This window comes from Schistocerca nitens, chromosome 2, assembly GCF_023898315.1.
Source record: "Schistocerca nitens isolate TAMUIC-IGC-003100 chromosome 2, iqSchNite1.1, whole genome shotgun sequence".
NCBI lineage: Eukaryota > Metazoa > Arthropoda > Insecta > Orthoptera > Acrididae > Schistocerca > Schistocerca nitens.
In genome coordinates, this window is record NC_064615.1 from 907,851,907 (window position 1) to 907,865,967 (window position 14,061).

Below are 14,061 nucleotides of genomic sequence, written 5' to 3' on the forward strand. Positions count from 1 at the left end.
ATAATAGTAGTACTGAAACAGTTACGGCCATGTTCATTATAGTATTATATTCTGGGAAAATGTACACCAGACCAAAGCATTTCAGGAAACAAAGGGCAGTTATAAGAATAATGAAGTAAGCAGGCAGCAGAAAACCATGGAAAACTTTTTGAAAGATCTAAGAAACTTACCCATCCCCTGCATTTATATATTTGAAGTAGTTATGCATGTCACAAAAAGTGTAATGAAGAAAGAAAACTGTTTTACTCAAAACAAAATTGTTGGTGACTACAGTACCAGGTCAAATAGTGACCTTATTGTACCAACAAGGCTTAGATCTTGAAGGAACAAAACTATAAAACATATCACCAAGATATACAAGATCTCTTTCTGAACTAAATACATGGAAAAACTGTGACATCTCACCTACTATAAAACTACTTTCATTCAACCTCTCAGTACCTCAAGTTTGGTCAGAATGGGAAAGGAAGGAGCTGGGGGGGGGGGGGGGGGGGGAGGGAGGGAAGTGTGTAGAAAGGGAGGCTTTCAAAATAAAAATATGAAATCACTGAACTGCAATATATTCTAGGTAATCAGGATACAGATGGGCTCACCTGCTGTGGAGGTAAAGGTCGACTGCTAGTCTACTTGGCTGAATAACATAAAGGAATTGTGACTGTGGGAGGATGTGGTTCATGTTTGCGTGGCTGATGGCTGGTCCTGGTGAACAGGGCCAGCAACAGACAGTGGGAGCCCTCTGCTCTGGCTGAAAGTTGAACTGCAAGAGATCATCTATGCTGCACGCAGCCTTCCAAGCCAGTAACCACATTATAACTTCTTCCATGTGTGTAGCTACTTTTGTCAGCAGAAGGGGAGTTATGTTAGCTCGCTCAGTGACAACAAGAAAAGTGATGTGATCCTGATGATTACAGGTTCCACCAAGCATATGTGCCACAGTAAGAGCACATGATGTTAAAGTGTTTGGAAGATAAAGCTGATAACCTTCAAATAAAATTTTTAACCAATTCCCTGACATATTCCCAACTCACTACCCATACTGTACACATGCTTGAAAACAAGTAATTGACAATATTGTGAAAAGATTGCTACTCACCATGTAGTGGAGATGTTGAGTTGCAGATAGGCAAAACAAAGAGACTGCCAATGAAGTAAGCTTTGGGCAGAAAGGCCTTCTGAAGTGGACAACCCCCCCCCCCCCCCCCCCCCACACACACACCCTACTATCTCTGGCGACTGAGACTGCCAAACAAGTAATTCATATTTTTAATTATAGAAATAAGTTGTAAATGAACAGAATATTCACAAATATGTAGCTATTCATTATATAGATCCAATTTGTTATAAACATTTAAACAAAATATATTTGCAAGTTGTAAAACAACAGGTAAAGTCCAGTATCTTGTACATGATACACATAGGACATAAGGGGAAAGAAAGATTCGCATGGACAAATATAATAAACCATAAAAATCAGTGTTTTGCATTCATTCACGTATATCTCTGTTATTTACTGCTGCTGAGTGTTAGTTATGTCTTATAAGCGAACTGAGTTGAGAGTTTTTGTTGTTGTGTGCAAGATCTTGTATGGAGTTGTAAGAATGTGATTGAAAAGTTCAATACTGTATTCAATTGCAATACTTTTGTAACTCATATTAAATAAACTAATGTCAATAATGAAAAATCTGAAGAAATTAACTTCCAAGAATACCAAAATCATTAGTTACTCCTCCAACATACAAAAATTGAAATGTATCTAAGACAAAACTGTCATGTCTTCAATGAATATTCATTGAGGTTAACAATCCAAAAATAAGTAAAAATGTGTTATGCTTCCTCTACTAAAATATCTTTTAAAATATTGCAGTATAGCTGTATGTTGCATTATAAATGAAGTTTGAATATATATTTAGTGGTCCTGGACAGCAGTAGATGCATTTCAAGAGGTGTAAAAGAACTTATTCTTCCATGCTCCATACACAAATAGAACTTGGTACATTGGGAAACTTCACTTCATAGTAGTTTGAAGAGTATCACTGTCGTAAAATATAAGGAAAGGTGAGAAAAGCTAAATAAAGTCCCAGGCCATAGAACTAAATAAATGCAATGAACAGCTTCATAAGTCCTATACTTCATTAATGGGCACAGAAGTTCTGACGGTGTACTGATGAGTCCACATATGAGAAATTGATTTATTTCTCTTTTTTCATCCAAGGACCATCTTCAATGATATAGGATTTGTCAAAGTAATACAGTGCAAATCAAGAGGCCAAAATGTGCAACACACAGCATACATAACGTTTTATGAGGATAGAGCAGGTAGCCCACAAGGATAGGACAGGTTGTCAGTCATGGCCTTAATTAAGGCACCATCCCAGCATTGGCCTTAGTGACTGAAGAAAACCATGGAAAATCTATATCAGGATAGCTGGACAGAGCAGCTTCAGCCTCCTGAATATCAGGTCAGTTTCTTAAAAGCTGCTTGGCTTCATCCAGTAATTTCCTGGTGTATGATTTTCCTTGATTTACATACAGTTTGTTTCAGGTAACTTGCAGTTTAACATAATTTCAGCCATCTGGGACAGGCGTGCAGCTTTTTGACGATTTAATTGCTGCCCAACAGCAGACAATCTTACCACCTTTCAAATTGTGAGAGCCAGGGCACACTGTGTCATTAAAGAGAGCAAAAAACAGTAATGGCAGGAGTTCCTGGATTCCATCAACCATTCGACTTGTTCCACAAAAGTATGGGAAGCCATCTGGAGGATTTCCGGTACATGCAGCAATTTACTGATAGCAGCAGTAGCAGTACTGAAACAGGGGTGCCTCCAAATGATGCCCAGAGACATTGCTCAGATGCAGGCTGAGAATTTTGTGCAAACTACTGCCAATGCAAGCCAGGATCCTGCGTTTCATCACTACCATGCAATTGTAGAGAGGGAAAAGTTGGACTTCAAGTCCAACGGTTCTGAGGCATACAACTCCCCTTTCTCTATGTGGGAGCTCGAATCGGCAATGGCTGAGACTACTGACACTTCACCCAGTCACGACCACATCTGGTATTGCATGCTTCAATATTTGCCAGAGGTGTCCCAGGAAATCCTCCTCAACTGTTTTAATCTAATATGGCAGACAGGCAACTTCCCCAACTTGTGGAGGGAGGCAATTCCGATCCCTCTGCTCAAACCAGGAAAGAACCACACATGTCCAAGTAGTTATCGGAGCATTGCCCTAATGAGCTGTGTAGGAAAGAACAGTGAGCGAATGGTTAACCGTTGTTTGGTCTGGGTTTTGGAGACCAGGCAACTTCTTAGCAACTCTCAGTGTGGATTCTGCTGATATTGGTCCACAATTGACAACCTGACCGTCCTAGAGGCGACTATTCAGCGGGCTTTCCTCCATAAGCATCACTGTGTTGGCATTTTCTTTGATATAAGTAAGGCATACAATACTACCTGGAGACACTGTATACTCGTGAAACTGCACGAGTTGGACTTTTGTGGGCACCTCCCCATTTTCATTCGGTCCTTCTTGTCTCAGCGGTTTTTTTTTTACCCGAGTTGGTGCCACACACTCTGATCAATTTGAGCATGAGAATGACGTCCCTCAGGGCAGTGTTTTAAGTGTCACTCTATTTGCCATAGCCACCAACAGTATTACATCTACAGTAAGGAGTCCTGTACAGTTCTCCTTATTTGTGGATGATTTTTCTGTTTTCAGCTCCTCCTCCAGTGTTGCAATGGTGAGTTGTCAGTTGCAACTTACAGTGCAGCAGCTAGAGGAGTGGGCTGCAAAGACGGGTTTTTGGTTTTCTGCTGATAAGTATGTGTGTGTTCATTTTAATCATTCTCATCATCGTTTTAATTTGCCTGCCTTGAAGATGGGGGACACAATTCAACATTTTAGAGACACAGTGCAGTTTTGGGGCCTCATTTTTGCTCTAGATTGTCATGGTTGCCACACCTGTGAGACTTAAAAGCCTGAACCCTGAAGGTGCTGAAATCCTCAAGTGCCTTAGCCACAGATCTTGGGGAGCAGACAGGACACATCTCCTCCAGTTTTATCGGGCTTTTGTGCACTCGTGGCTGGACTATGGGTGCACGACGTAGAGTCAGCGAGGCCCTCTTCCTTGCAGATCATTGATGCTGCCCACCATGAGGGAATTCGGCTGGCCACGAGTGCTTATGAGACCAGTCCCATACCCAGCCTCTGTGCTGAGGTGGGGGAACTACCACTTACCATCCGGTGCCTGAGCCAAGCATGTAAGTTCCTTGCAGCTGAAACTTCACCCGCACACCATACTGTTGTTTGTCCACATCTGGAGCGCCTTTTTTCCATCCATCCACAAGCCACAATACCATTTGGGATCTGTGTGCAGGATGTGCTGGAGTCACTCGGTGTGGTGGCAGTGTGACCCCAAGTCCAGGGTTTTAGTTGTCTGCCACCCTGGTTACTGGAGTGGCCCAGAGTGGTTTTAGATTTGGTGCAGTACAGGAGAGATAGCACTTCTGCTTCCATTTTCAATATGGTCTTTTCTGTCATTTTATCTGAGTACCATGACCATGTAGCTGCTTTTATGGATGGGTCTAAGCAGGGTGACTCCGTTGGTTGCTCTGTCATCTTCCCGGATTGTGTCCTCAAGGTGAGACTGCCTCCCGAATTTACCATCTTTGACGCAGAATTATATGCAATCTTGTGGGCACTGGAGAAGATGAGACATTCTCCCCATGTTAGATTTCTCATGTGTTCAGATTCTTTGAGTGCCCTTTACTCTCTACAGCATTTTTACCCAGCATATAAAGTAACCCAGACTATCCAGGACACCCGCTTCCAGCTACAGTGACTGGGGAAGGAGGTGTCTTTCTGCTGGGTACCAGGGCACACGGGAATTCTGGGGAATGAAAGGGCTGATTGAGCAGCCAAGGAGTTGTGTCTTGACCGTCAGGTTTTTCGGTGTGCTATCCCCCTGCATGCCCTCACTTCGCTCTTGCTGTATAAAGTCCTGTGTCACTAGGAACATGTGTGGTTATTAGTGACCGACAACAAGCTCTGTGTCGTGAAGCCCACAACTTGGCTGTGGCTACTTCCTTCCAGCCATGTCAACAGGACGAGGTCCTTACTCATCTTTGTATTGGCCACAGCTCTATGACACATGGATTTTTACTCCAGCGAGAGGACCCTCCAATGTGTGGTGCTCATGGCGTGCAGATCACAGTGCACCACATTTTATTGGACTGCATTTTATTTGCTGACCAGCAGACTGCAGCGGATTTGCCAGCAGATCTGCAGTCTATTTTATGCAATGATCAAAGGAATGTGGTTTTGTGAATTGTCCCACGTTTTTAACAAGATTTTAGGGAGATGTTTTTAATGTGTCAGCAGAGTGGCTGACTCACCCAAGTTTTTTGTAAGTGGTCAGCCAGTCACATTTCCCTGTGCTGTTCTTTTAGCTCTTATGTGTTTTGTTTTCCCTCTGTTTTAATTTCTTGATTAGCTATCTTGCCTCCTCATTGGTTTTAGTGCATTGGGAGTGCCTGTGCGATAGAGCAATTACACACACACACACACACACACACACACACACACACACCAATGCCTCCTGGACTGAGAAGCTGCCTCAGTTCCAGACTCCATTTTCAACTATGTGCCACTCTCCCCATGAAAAATTAAGCCAACAAACATTACTATCATGCATTATACATCTTGATACATGATCATTGTGAAAGTAGTAAACCATAATTAAGTATTTAAATATGACAAGGTGCTGTAGTTATCCACTTTCATTACTATCCACTACTCTGAGTCTTATAAGTGATCTTTAATTGTGTAATATGCATTACTTATGAAGAACTTTTCTGCTGCATTTTTAACCAAGTGTATTTTAGTAATCTTTTTCACTTCCTTTGGCAATCTGTTACACGATTTTATCTCCTGATATAAAATGTTGTTTGAGTTCTTTATTTTTTTCTGCATAAATGTAGCTTAAAACTGGCTCTTGTTCCATGATTATGTATAAAATTATTAGTGGACTATATAGCTATGTTTTTCGTGATATGCAGCACAGACTGGTAGATTTACTCACTTGGTACAGAAAGGATGCTCAATTTTTTTTAAAATGGCTCTCTACAATGAGCCCAACTACTACTTCCAGTCGTTATTCTTATGCCTCTTTTCTGCAGTTTAAAAATCATGTCAATGTTTCGTGCGTTCAGTCATCGGAAAAGAATTCCATAAGTAAGAATTCAGTGTTTGTACGTATAGTATGTCACCACAAGACACTGGCTGTTACAAACTTTTGCTAAAAACCTAAAAGCATAGAATGTTAATGACTTTGTTCTTGCCAGTATCTTTAGTTGACAATCAATGTTCATTCCAAAAAACTTCATGTTTGCTTCACATTCTATGGATATCTATGCTTAAAGTGTCAGAGTTGCATCCCCTCTTTACACTGAAGTGTATACGGATAATTTTATTTATGTGTGGCTTTAATTTATTACATACTGCCCAGTTATAAACACCCTTGATGGTTTCTTTTGCTTTCTGTATTCTGATGTTTTCTCAATAATTATGATGCTGCTGCCATCAGCAAATAGTACTTTTTCTTCAAGTCTTACACTGTCTGGAAAGTCATTAATATGTAGTATGAACAGAATTGGGTCAAAATACAGTACTATAAAGAACATCTTTGTTTATACATTTCTTGTCTGACAATTGCCTTGCTAAAATTTTATCTTCAGAAAATGTGTGAACAGTCTCCAACTTTTGCACCGTGTTTTACAAGTAAGACTGAAATCAGTCGTTCACTGCTCCTCTTATATGTAGCCCTTCTCTCAATAGTATTTTATGATCACCAGTGTCAGTAGCCTTGGACAAGTCAACAAAAATGCCTGTAACACAATCACCCCTATCATGTGCTTCAAGTACCACTTTTGTGAGTTCTGCTGTGACCGATATTGTACTACTTCTAGTTCTTCATTAAAGAGGACATATTTACTGATGTAACTTATCTCTTTCATGATTGCTCCAATTGTTTTTGAAAATGAAGACAGCAGTAAAATTAGCCTGCAGTTTTCCATGCTTTCGGCTTTATCTGTCTTTAGTAATGGCACCACTTGTGCAGGCTTTAGGTACTATGGGACTACATCTGAACTAAAGGGTTCATTTATTATGTTTGTTAATGGGGCTTGTATGCTACTGGTACCTGTGCATTCCTTCAGAACAGAGACAGGAACCTCATATATGCCTGCTGACTTCTTACTTTTTAATTGTTGTACTGTCTTCCTGACTTCAAGCTTTCTACATCTACATCTACATGACTACTCTGCAATTCACATTTAAGTGCTTGGCAGAGGGTTCATCGAATCATAATCATGCTATCTCTCTACCATTCCACTCCCGAACAGCGCGCGGGAATAACGAACACCTAAACCTTTCTGTTCGAGCTCTGATTTCTCTTATTTTATTTTGATGATCATTCCTACCTATGTAGGTTGGGCTCAACAAAATATTTTCGCATTTTGTTGCAGGAACAAAGTTATTGTGCTTGCTGTTTAACTCATTGTGGGTGCTACATGTGTTTTAGAAAGACTTTGATGCAGCTTCTTTGCAATGCCAGAGAAATGATCATTTACAGAATTTGCTAATTCCTGAAGACTTTCTATTATTCTGTCCCTATCTTTGATTTGTATGTTGTCAATTTCTTTTTGTCACAAGCAGTACCTTTCTGCTTTTTTTATATTTTTTATTTATTTATATATATATTTTTTTACCTATGATAGTACTCAAGCAATGGGAGGATAAGTCCAGTGCAGTTATTCATCTACTATCCTTAGCTGTTGCAGTAGAAATGGCTTACTTTTGGAAATGTCACCTCAAAAACTAATTTAAACAATGTACAAAATTTAGGGAACTTAGCATTTACATTGATTTCCATATACACTTTATCCCAGTTTTAATTTGCCAATGCCCTATATAAAAAGTAGGTGTCTTATGATCTGAGAAAATCCTTTTGGGTGCTTGCAATTTTGCAAGTTTCACTGAGTGTGTCTTTAGCTTTATTATCTGACAGTAATGATCCAAAATGCCAAGCTATCTTACAAATACTTTACAATTTTCCCTGTCAATAATCAAGTATATGGTATAAAACTGAAGCAGAACTTTCTGAAACCCTCGTAGCATTGTTAATCATTTGTACCACACCAATAGTGCTCAAAGTGTTTTGGAAGTTATTACTAATTTCACCCTCATTACCTATGTTAATATTCATGTCTGTACATATTAGTTTTGGGTAATGAGACTCTTTCCAGAGATTCATTTAAATTGTTGAAGAAAGTGTCCACATTACTACTAGGTGAGTGGTAAACACACAGAATGATACACACTTTTTAGGCATCTAGCTTTGTTACTTAGATGGTTAACAATTCAAAATCTTTATCTACACTAATAGTGGTCAAATCTTCTCTGGCCTTGAAATGTGTCACACCCCTGATATAGATACTAGATCCCCCATCCTTTAAGACAGACATACAGTAGCAACTTACACATTCATATGATAGCACTGTATGCTGCAATTCATCATCATTCCATCTGAAACTATATCCTGCAAACCACCATGAAGTGCATGGCAGAGGGTATGTCCCATTGTATGAGTTATTAGGGTTTTTTCCTGTTCCATTCATCTATGGGGTACGGGAAGAATGATTGTTTGAATGCCTCTGTGCATCCAATAATTATTCTAATCTTATCTTCACAGTCCCTATGTGAGCAATAAGTAGGGGGTTGTAGTATATTCCTAGAGTCGTCATCATTTAAAGCCGGTTCTTGAAACTTTGTCAATAGCCTTTCTTGGGATAGTTTATGTCCAGGCAGCAGCTTTCCATTTGTGAGATATCTTTGAATTGTCACATCATCATGCTGAATCTTACAGCCTTCAACCAGATATCAAATTAGGCACACAGCTAGTACAAGAGGTGTCCACATCATCATTTTCCAACTCTCTCAATCGTTTCATCCTTATGAGCCATGACGAGCATTAAGTCAACAAAAATTTTCATTCCACCCATTCTTGACCTAGTGCACAGCTAGTGGGAAAGCATGGGTTTACTGTGAAATGTGCCTTTAAGCTCCTCTCTCTAGCTGCAGGATGCTATTACCCACAGTGGCAACTGCATCTTCCAGTTCATTTTCTTCAGTATCTCTGTGACACACTCCTATGGATCGAACAAGCCTGTGACCATTCTTGCTGCCCTTCTCTGTATTTATTCAATATCTCCTGTTAGTCCTATCTGGTACAGATTCCACACACTTGAGCAACCTATGTTGTATGCTCTGGCACTATTCAAACTATTTCCTGCCCTCCCCCTGCCCCCTCTACTATCACTTCATGACCATATTTTGTGAAATTGTTACATGATGTCCCTAAACACTCAATCACATAATCCATACCATTACTTAAAATGAAAAAGCTGGTAACCTGCCACTCCTCCACTAACTTCTCCTGTGGTTAAGGACCTACATCTCTGCCTTGACAGCTTCTTCCTAGCATTAGTGTTACTCCTAACCTTCATAATCACAAGCAGAGTCTGCTGCACATATCCTACTCCTGTACCATATTGAGGCTTCTCTTCCTTCATCTCTGGCAGCTGAAACCTGTTGCTGGTAGCTCAACAAAACTGTCAGACAGCATCCTCTTCCTGCTAGCCCTCCTACCAACAGCCAGTTCCCAATCATGCTCCCCCTCACCACTACCTTCCCTAATCCTCACCAGCTTTATCCTAGCTTGATCCAACCATGCCTGAAGGGCACAGATCTTCCCTTCCTAGTCCTGTACTAATCTTTTCCTGCTGCATATTCTGCAGTTCCAGGAGACAGTCTCAGAAATCTCCCCAGAGTCCTCCCCAGTACGTTACCCCAGTGAAACCATTTAACACAGGTCTCATAATGCATCCTACTTCCAGCTTTCCTATGACAGCTCCCATAGTTTCCACTCATGATCAAATAATATCTATAGCAACAAAAGACAAAGTTTAATATGAAACACTAAAGGAATATTATGGATAGCATTATGTTTATTTCACTAGAAAAAGTATCCAACCTCCGCAAATGTATTAAGTTCATGACTACTGTAAGTTCAGTAATGTAAGATGCTAGATTATTGTAAAAGATCAGGCAAATGTAAAAAAAAAAAAGCATTTCTCAGAAGTCAAACCTAATAGCACTTTAAACCAACTTGAGATTTCTGAAACCCAACACAGAGATGCCAAAACTTCCCTTGTGTTACAGGAAAAAAAGACACTAGTGCAACTATTCACAGCAAGAGGTGTTTATAAATACACACATGAATGCATGCAGTTCATTACAAGCACTGAGTTTGGTATGTAAATAAAAGTCAGTCCTATAAAATGACTATGGGAAATTCATTACACAGGCAGACCCACAATATAATACACAAAATATAATGCAAAAGGTTTGGAAAATGTGAGAACAGACAGAAAAGAACAAAAATACAATAAAAATACTATCAAATTTCTTAGCCTCCCAAAACGCCACACCACTAGTCTGGTTCAGGTTCATTGATGATATTTTCATGATCTAGAATCAGGGCCAAGAGACCCTATCTTCATTCCTTCACAAACTTAACACCTCCTCTCCCATGTGCTTCACATGGTCCTCCTCAACATAGCAAGCCACCTTCATAGATGTTGACCTCTTCCTCTCTGATGGTTCCATATGTACCTCTGTCCACAAATCCACCAACCACCGACAGTACCTTTATTTCGACAGCTGTCATCACTTTCACACCAAAAATCCCTACCTTACAGCCTGGCCACCCGGGGCAGTGTATCGGCAGTGACAAGAACTCCCTTGTTCAGTATGCTGAGGATTTCATAAAGCCATTCACAGACAGGCACTATCCATTAGACCTAGTCCACAAACAGATCTCCTTTGCCATTTCCCCTCACACCCCCAAAATCATTCCCAAGAACCAGCCACAAAGGAGTGTCCCCTTCATCACCCAGTATCACACTGGACTGGAGCAACTGAACCACATCCTTTGTCATGTCTTTGATTACCTCTCATCATGCCCTGAAATGAGGGACATCGTACTCAAACTACTTCCCACTCCTCCTAAAGTGTTGTTCTGTCATCCACCCACTTTCCAAAACATCCTAAACTATCCCTATGCCACTCCCAATCCCAACCCCTTGCCACAAGGATCATATCGCTCTGGAAGATCATGGTGCAAAACCTGCCCAATCCACCCACCCAGCACTTCCCATTCGAATCTTGTCACTGGTTTATTGTAACCCATCAGGGGCCAGGCAACCTGTGAAGGCAGCCATGTCATTTAACAGCACTGCTGCAATCACTACTGTGGTGTGCATACTGTAAGACCTTCGGTACACACACCATCATATTATTTGACTTGTCGCTCTAACGAAGTAGGTGAGTGTCAGCAATATGTCTCTTGGTCTTATCGTGGCGTGTTTATCTTCTGCCGTTAGGTCAGACGATAGAAATGCCACTTGCACGCTTAGAGTAGCAGATTGACGGTGATCAGAACAGAACCTGATTAATTTTCACACACATTTATTAAAATAATAACAAGCATAAAAATAACTTAACTTGGTTCTGGATGCTATTTACAACTGAAAATCTGATGTTCCTTTGGTCTTGGTACATTAATCTTATTCTCACATATCTCTGCTACTTGACAAAGTGTCTAAACATTTATCTTCATAGCTATGTACAGGAATATGATAATCTTATTAGGCACAGACTGAAATTTGACTACAGACTACTGCAGACTGACTAATCGGAGGTCTGTACACTCGTTATAATACCTCACGCGTTCAGGTATCACTTTGCGGGTGTGATCCATGAGGAGAAAAGGCTCTACGTTAGCAGCAATCTCATTGGCTGTGTTACATATTAATACGTGGATCGGCGGAAGAAAAATTTGGTCCGTCTCTAAGACAGCGCCATCTCGTAGTGCGGAGACGGGCGAGCGCTGCGCCTGCGCTGTTGTGCTTAATGGGGCGCGCTCTATTGGGAAAGTTGTGTACGTGCTGACTACGCGGACTATGTACACAACATCCCTCCCTTCCGGGGGAAGAAGAAAAGCTTTTGAAGTTTGCTTGAAAAGCCTTTTTTTCTGCTTCCTTGCTTTCTGGCGTGCGTATATCTGTGGATGCACACATGTTGCTCCCTGTGGCATTCGCCCGCGGTCCGCTAGGAAAACCCACTCAAAACCTACGGAACAGGGAACCGGAGAAGCAAAAATTTTGTGACATAATTGCATTTCAACATTGGTACATTGGTCACAGCTTAAATCTAATCCTTCTTCGACGTCCATCTCCTCTGGGGATGTCGGCTGTGGACGGCTGGTGTAGTCGGCTGCCCATGTAGATGCTGCGTCGGCGTCGTCGTCGTCGTCGTCGTCGTCATCGACGGCGGCGGCGTCGGCTGCCGGTGACGGCGTCTGGAATCCTGCGAGCTGCTCGGGGTTGACATCTGCTTCTGAGTCTGCAAAATGAAACAGCCTAGGAGTTCTGCTTATATGTGACTGCTGTCTTTGCTGCCGTAATTGATTAGAATGGCAAATAACTATGCCGCTTTGCGTTCTTATTCTATACATGACATTTGCAATGCATTCTACAGTGATTCCTTGTGTCGAAGTACGCTTTCCTCGACTGTAGACAGTTACGAGGACTTTGTCGTTTACGTGGAATCGTCGTCCTTTCGACGTCCGGTGATCATTTTCTGGATGCATTGTGGGTTTTAGGATAGACATCAAAGTCCTGTGTTGTCGCCCATGCAGTTTTTCTGTTGGTGACTGTGCCTCGTGCGGAGTAGCTCTGTATTGTGACAGAAAAATTAATAAGGAAGTCTCTTTGTTGTACTGTTGCACCAACTTTGTCATGTGTGCTTTGAACGTTCGTACGAATCGTTCGGCGAGTCCATTAGCCTCAGGGTGAAATGGTGCCGTCCTGTAATGTGCAATTCCGTTCATCTGACAGAATGACTGGAATCCTTGCGACGTAAATTGTGTGCCGTTATCGGTCACTATGGTTTGAGGCAATCCTTCAATTGAAAAGATCTTTGACAACGCTTGAATTGTTGTCGCTGAAGAAGTTGTACGCATTTGTAGTACAAAAGGGAATTTTGAAAATTCATCAATGACAATTAACCAAGAAGCTCCAAGAAAAGGACCTGCATAGTCAATACGCAATCTTGACCAAGGTTCTGTTGCCTGTGGCCACGGAAAATATTGTCTTGGCGGAGCTGATTGATGCGTATGACATAATTTACAGTTAGAAAGCATTATTTCAGTATCTTTATCAATGTTCTTCCAGTAGCAATGTTCTCTGGCCATGCGTTTCGTGCGTACTATGCCCCAATGACATAGGTGTAACATTTTTAACACTTTATTCCTGAGAGCTTCGGGTTTAACTACTCTTGTTTTTCCCGTTTCACTGTGAACTAATATGTCGCCTTCGTGCACTGTGAGAGCATGTCTCATGTTCCAATAAGATTTCACTTCTGGCTGGGCTAACATGTTCTTATCGGTTGGCCATTCCGTAAGAATATACTGCTTTATCTGTGATAACACTGGATCTTTGGGCACTAACTTAGCTATTAAGGTGGCATTGACGGGGAAATTTTCCACGACGTCCTCACTGATTACGTCGATCTGAAAACATACGTCCTCTGATTTGTCAAAATGTTCATCTTGACCCGCCGGTAGACGTGAAAGTACATCGGCGTTGGCATGTTTTGCCGTCGATCATTATAAGATCTTGTAGTTGTAATTAGACAGTAGCAAAGCCCATTATGTGGTCCGAATATTGTCACCAATGGCTTATGGTCTGTGAGCAGAATAAATTTTCTTCCGTATATGTAGTCATGAAACTTCTTCACTGCAAAGATAATTGCTAGTGCCTCTTTTTCTACTTGGCTATAGTTTCGTTGACTTGAGTTTAAAGTTTTCGACGCGTATGCAATCGGTCGTTCAATTCCTTGATGTTTATGGGACATGACTGCACCGATCCCGTAATCTGACGA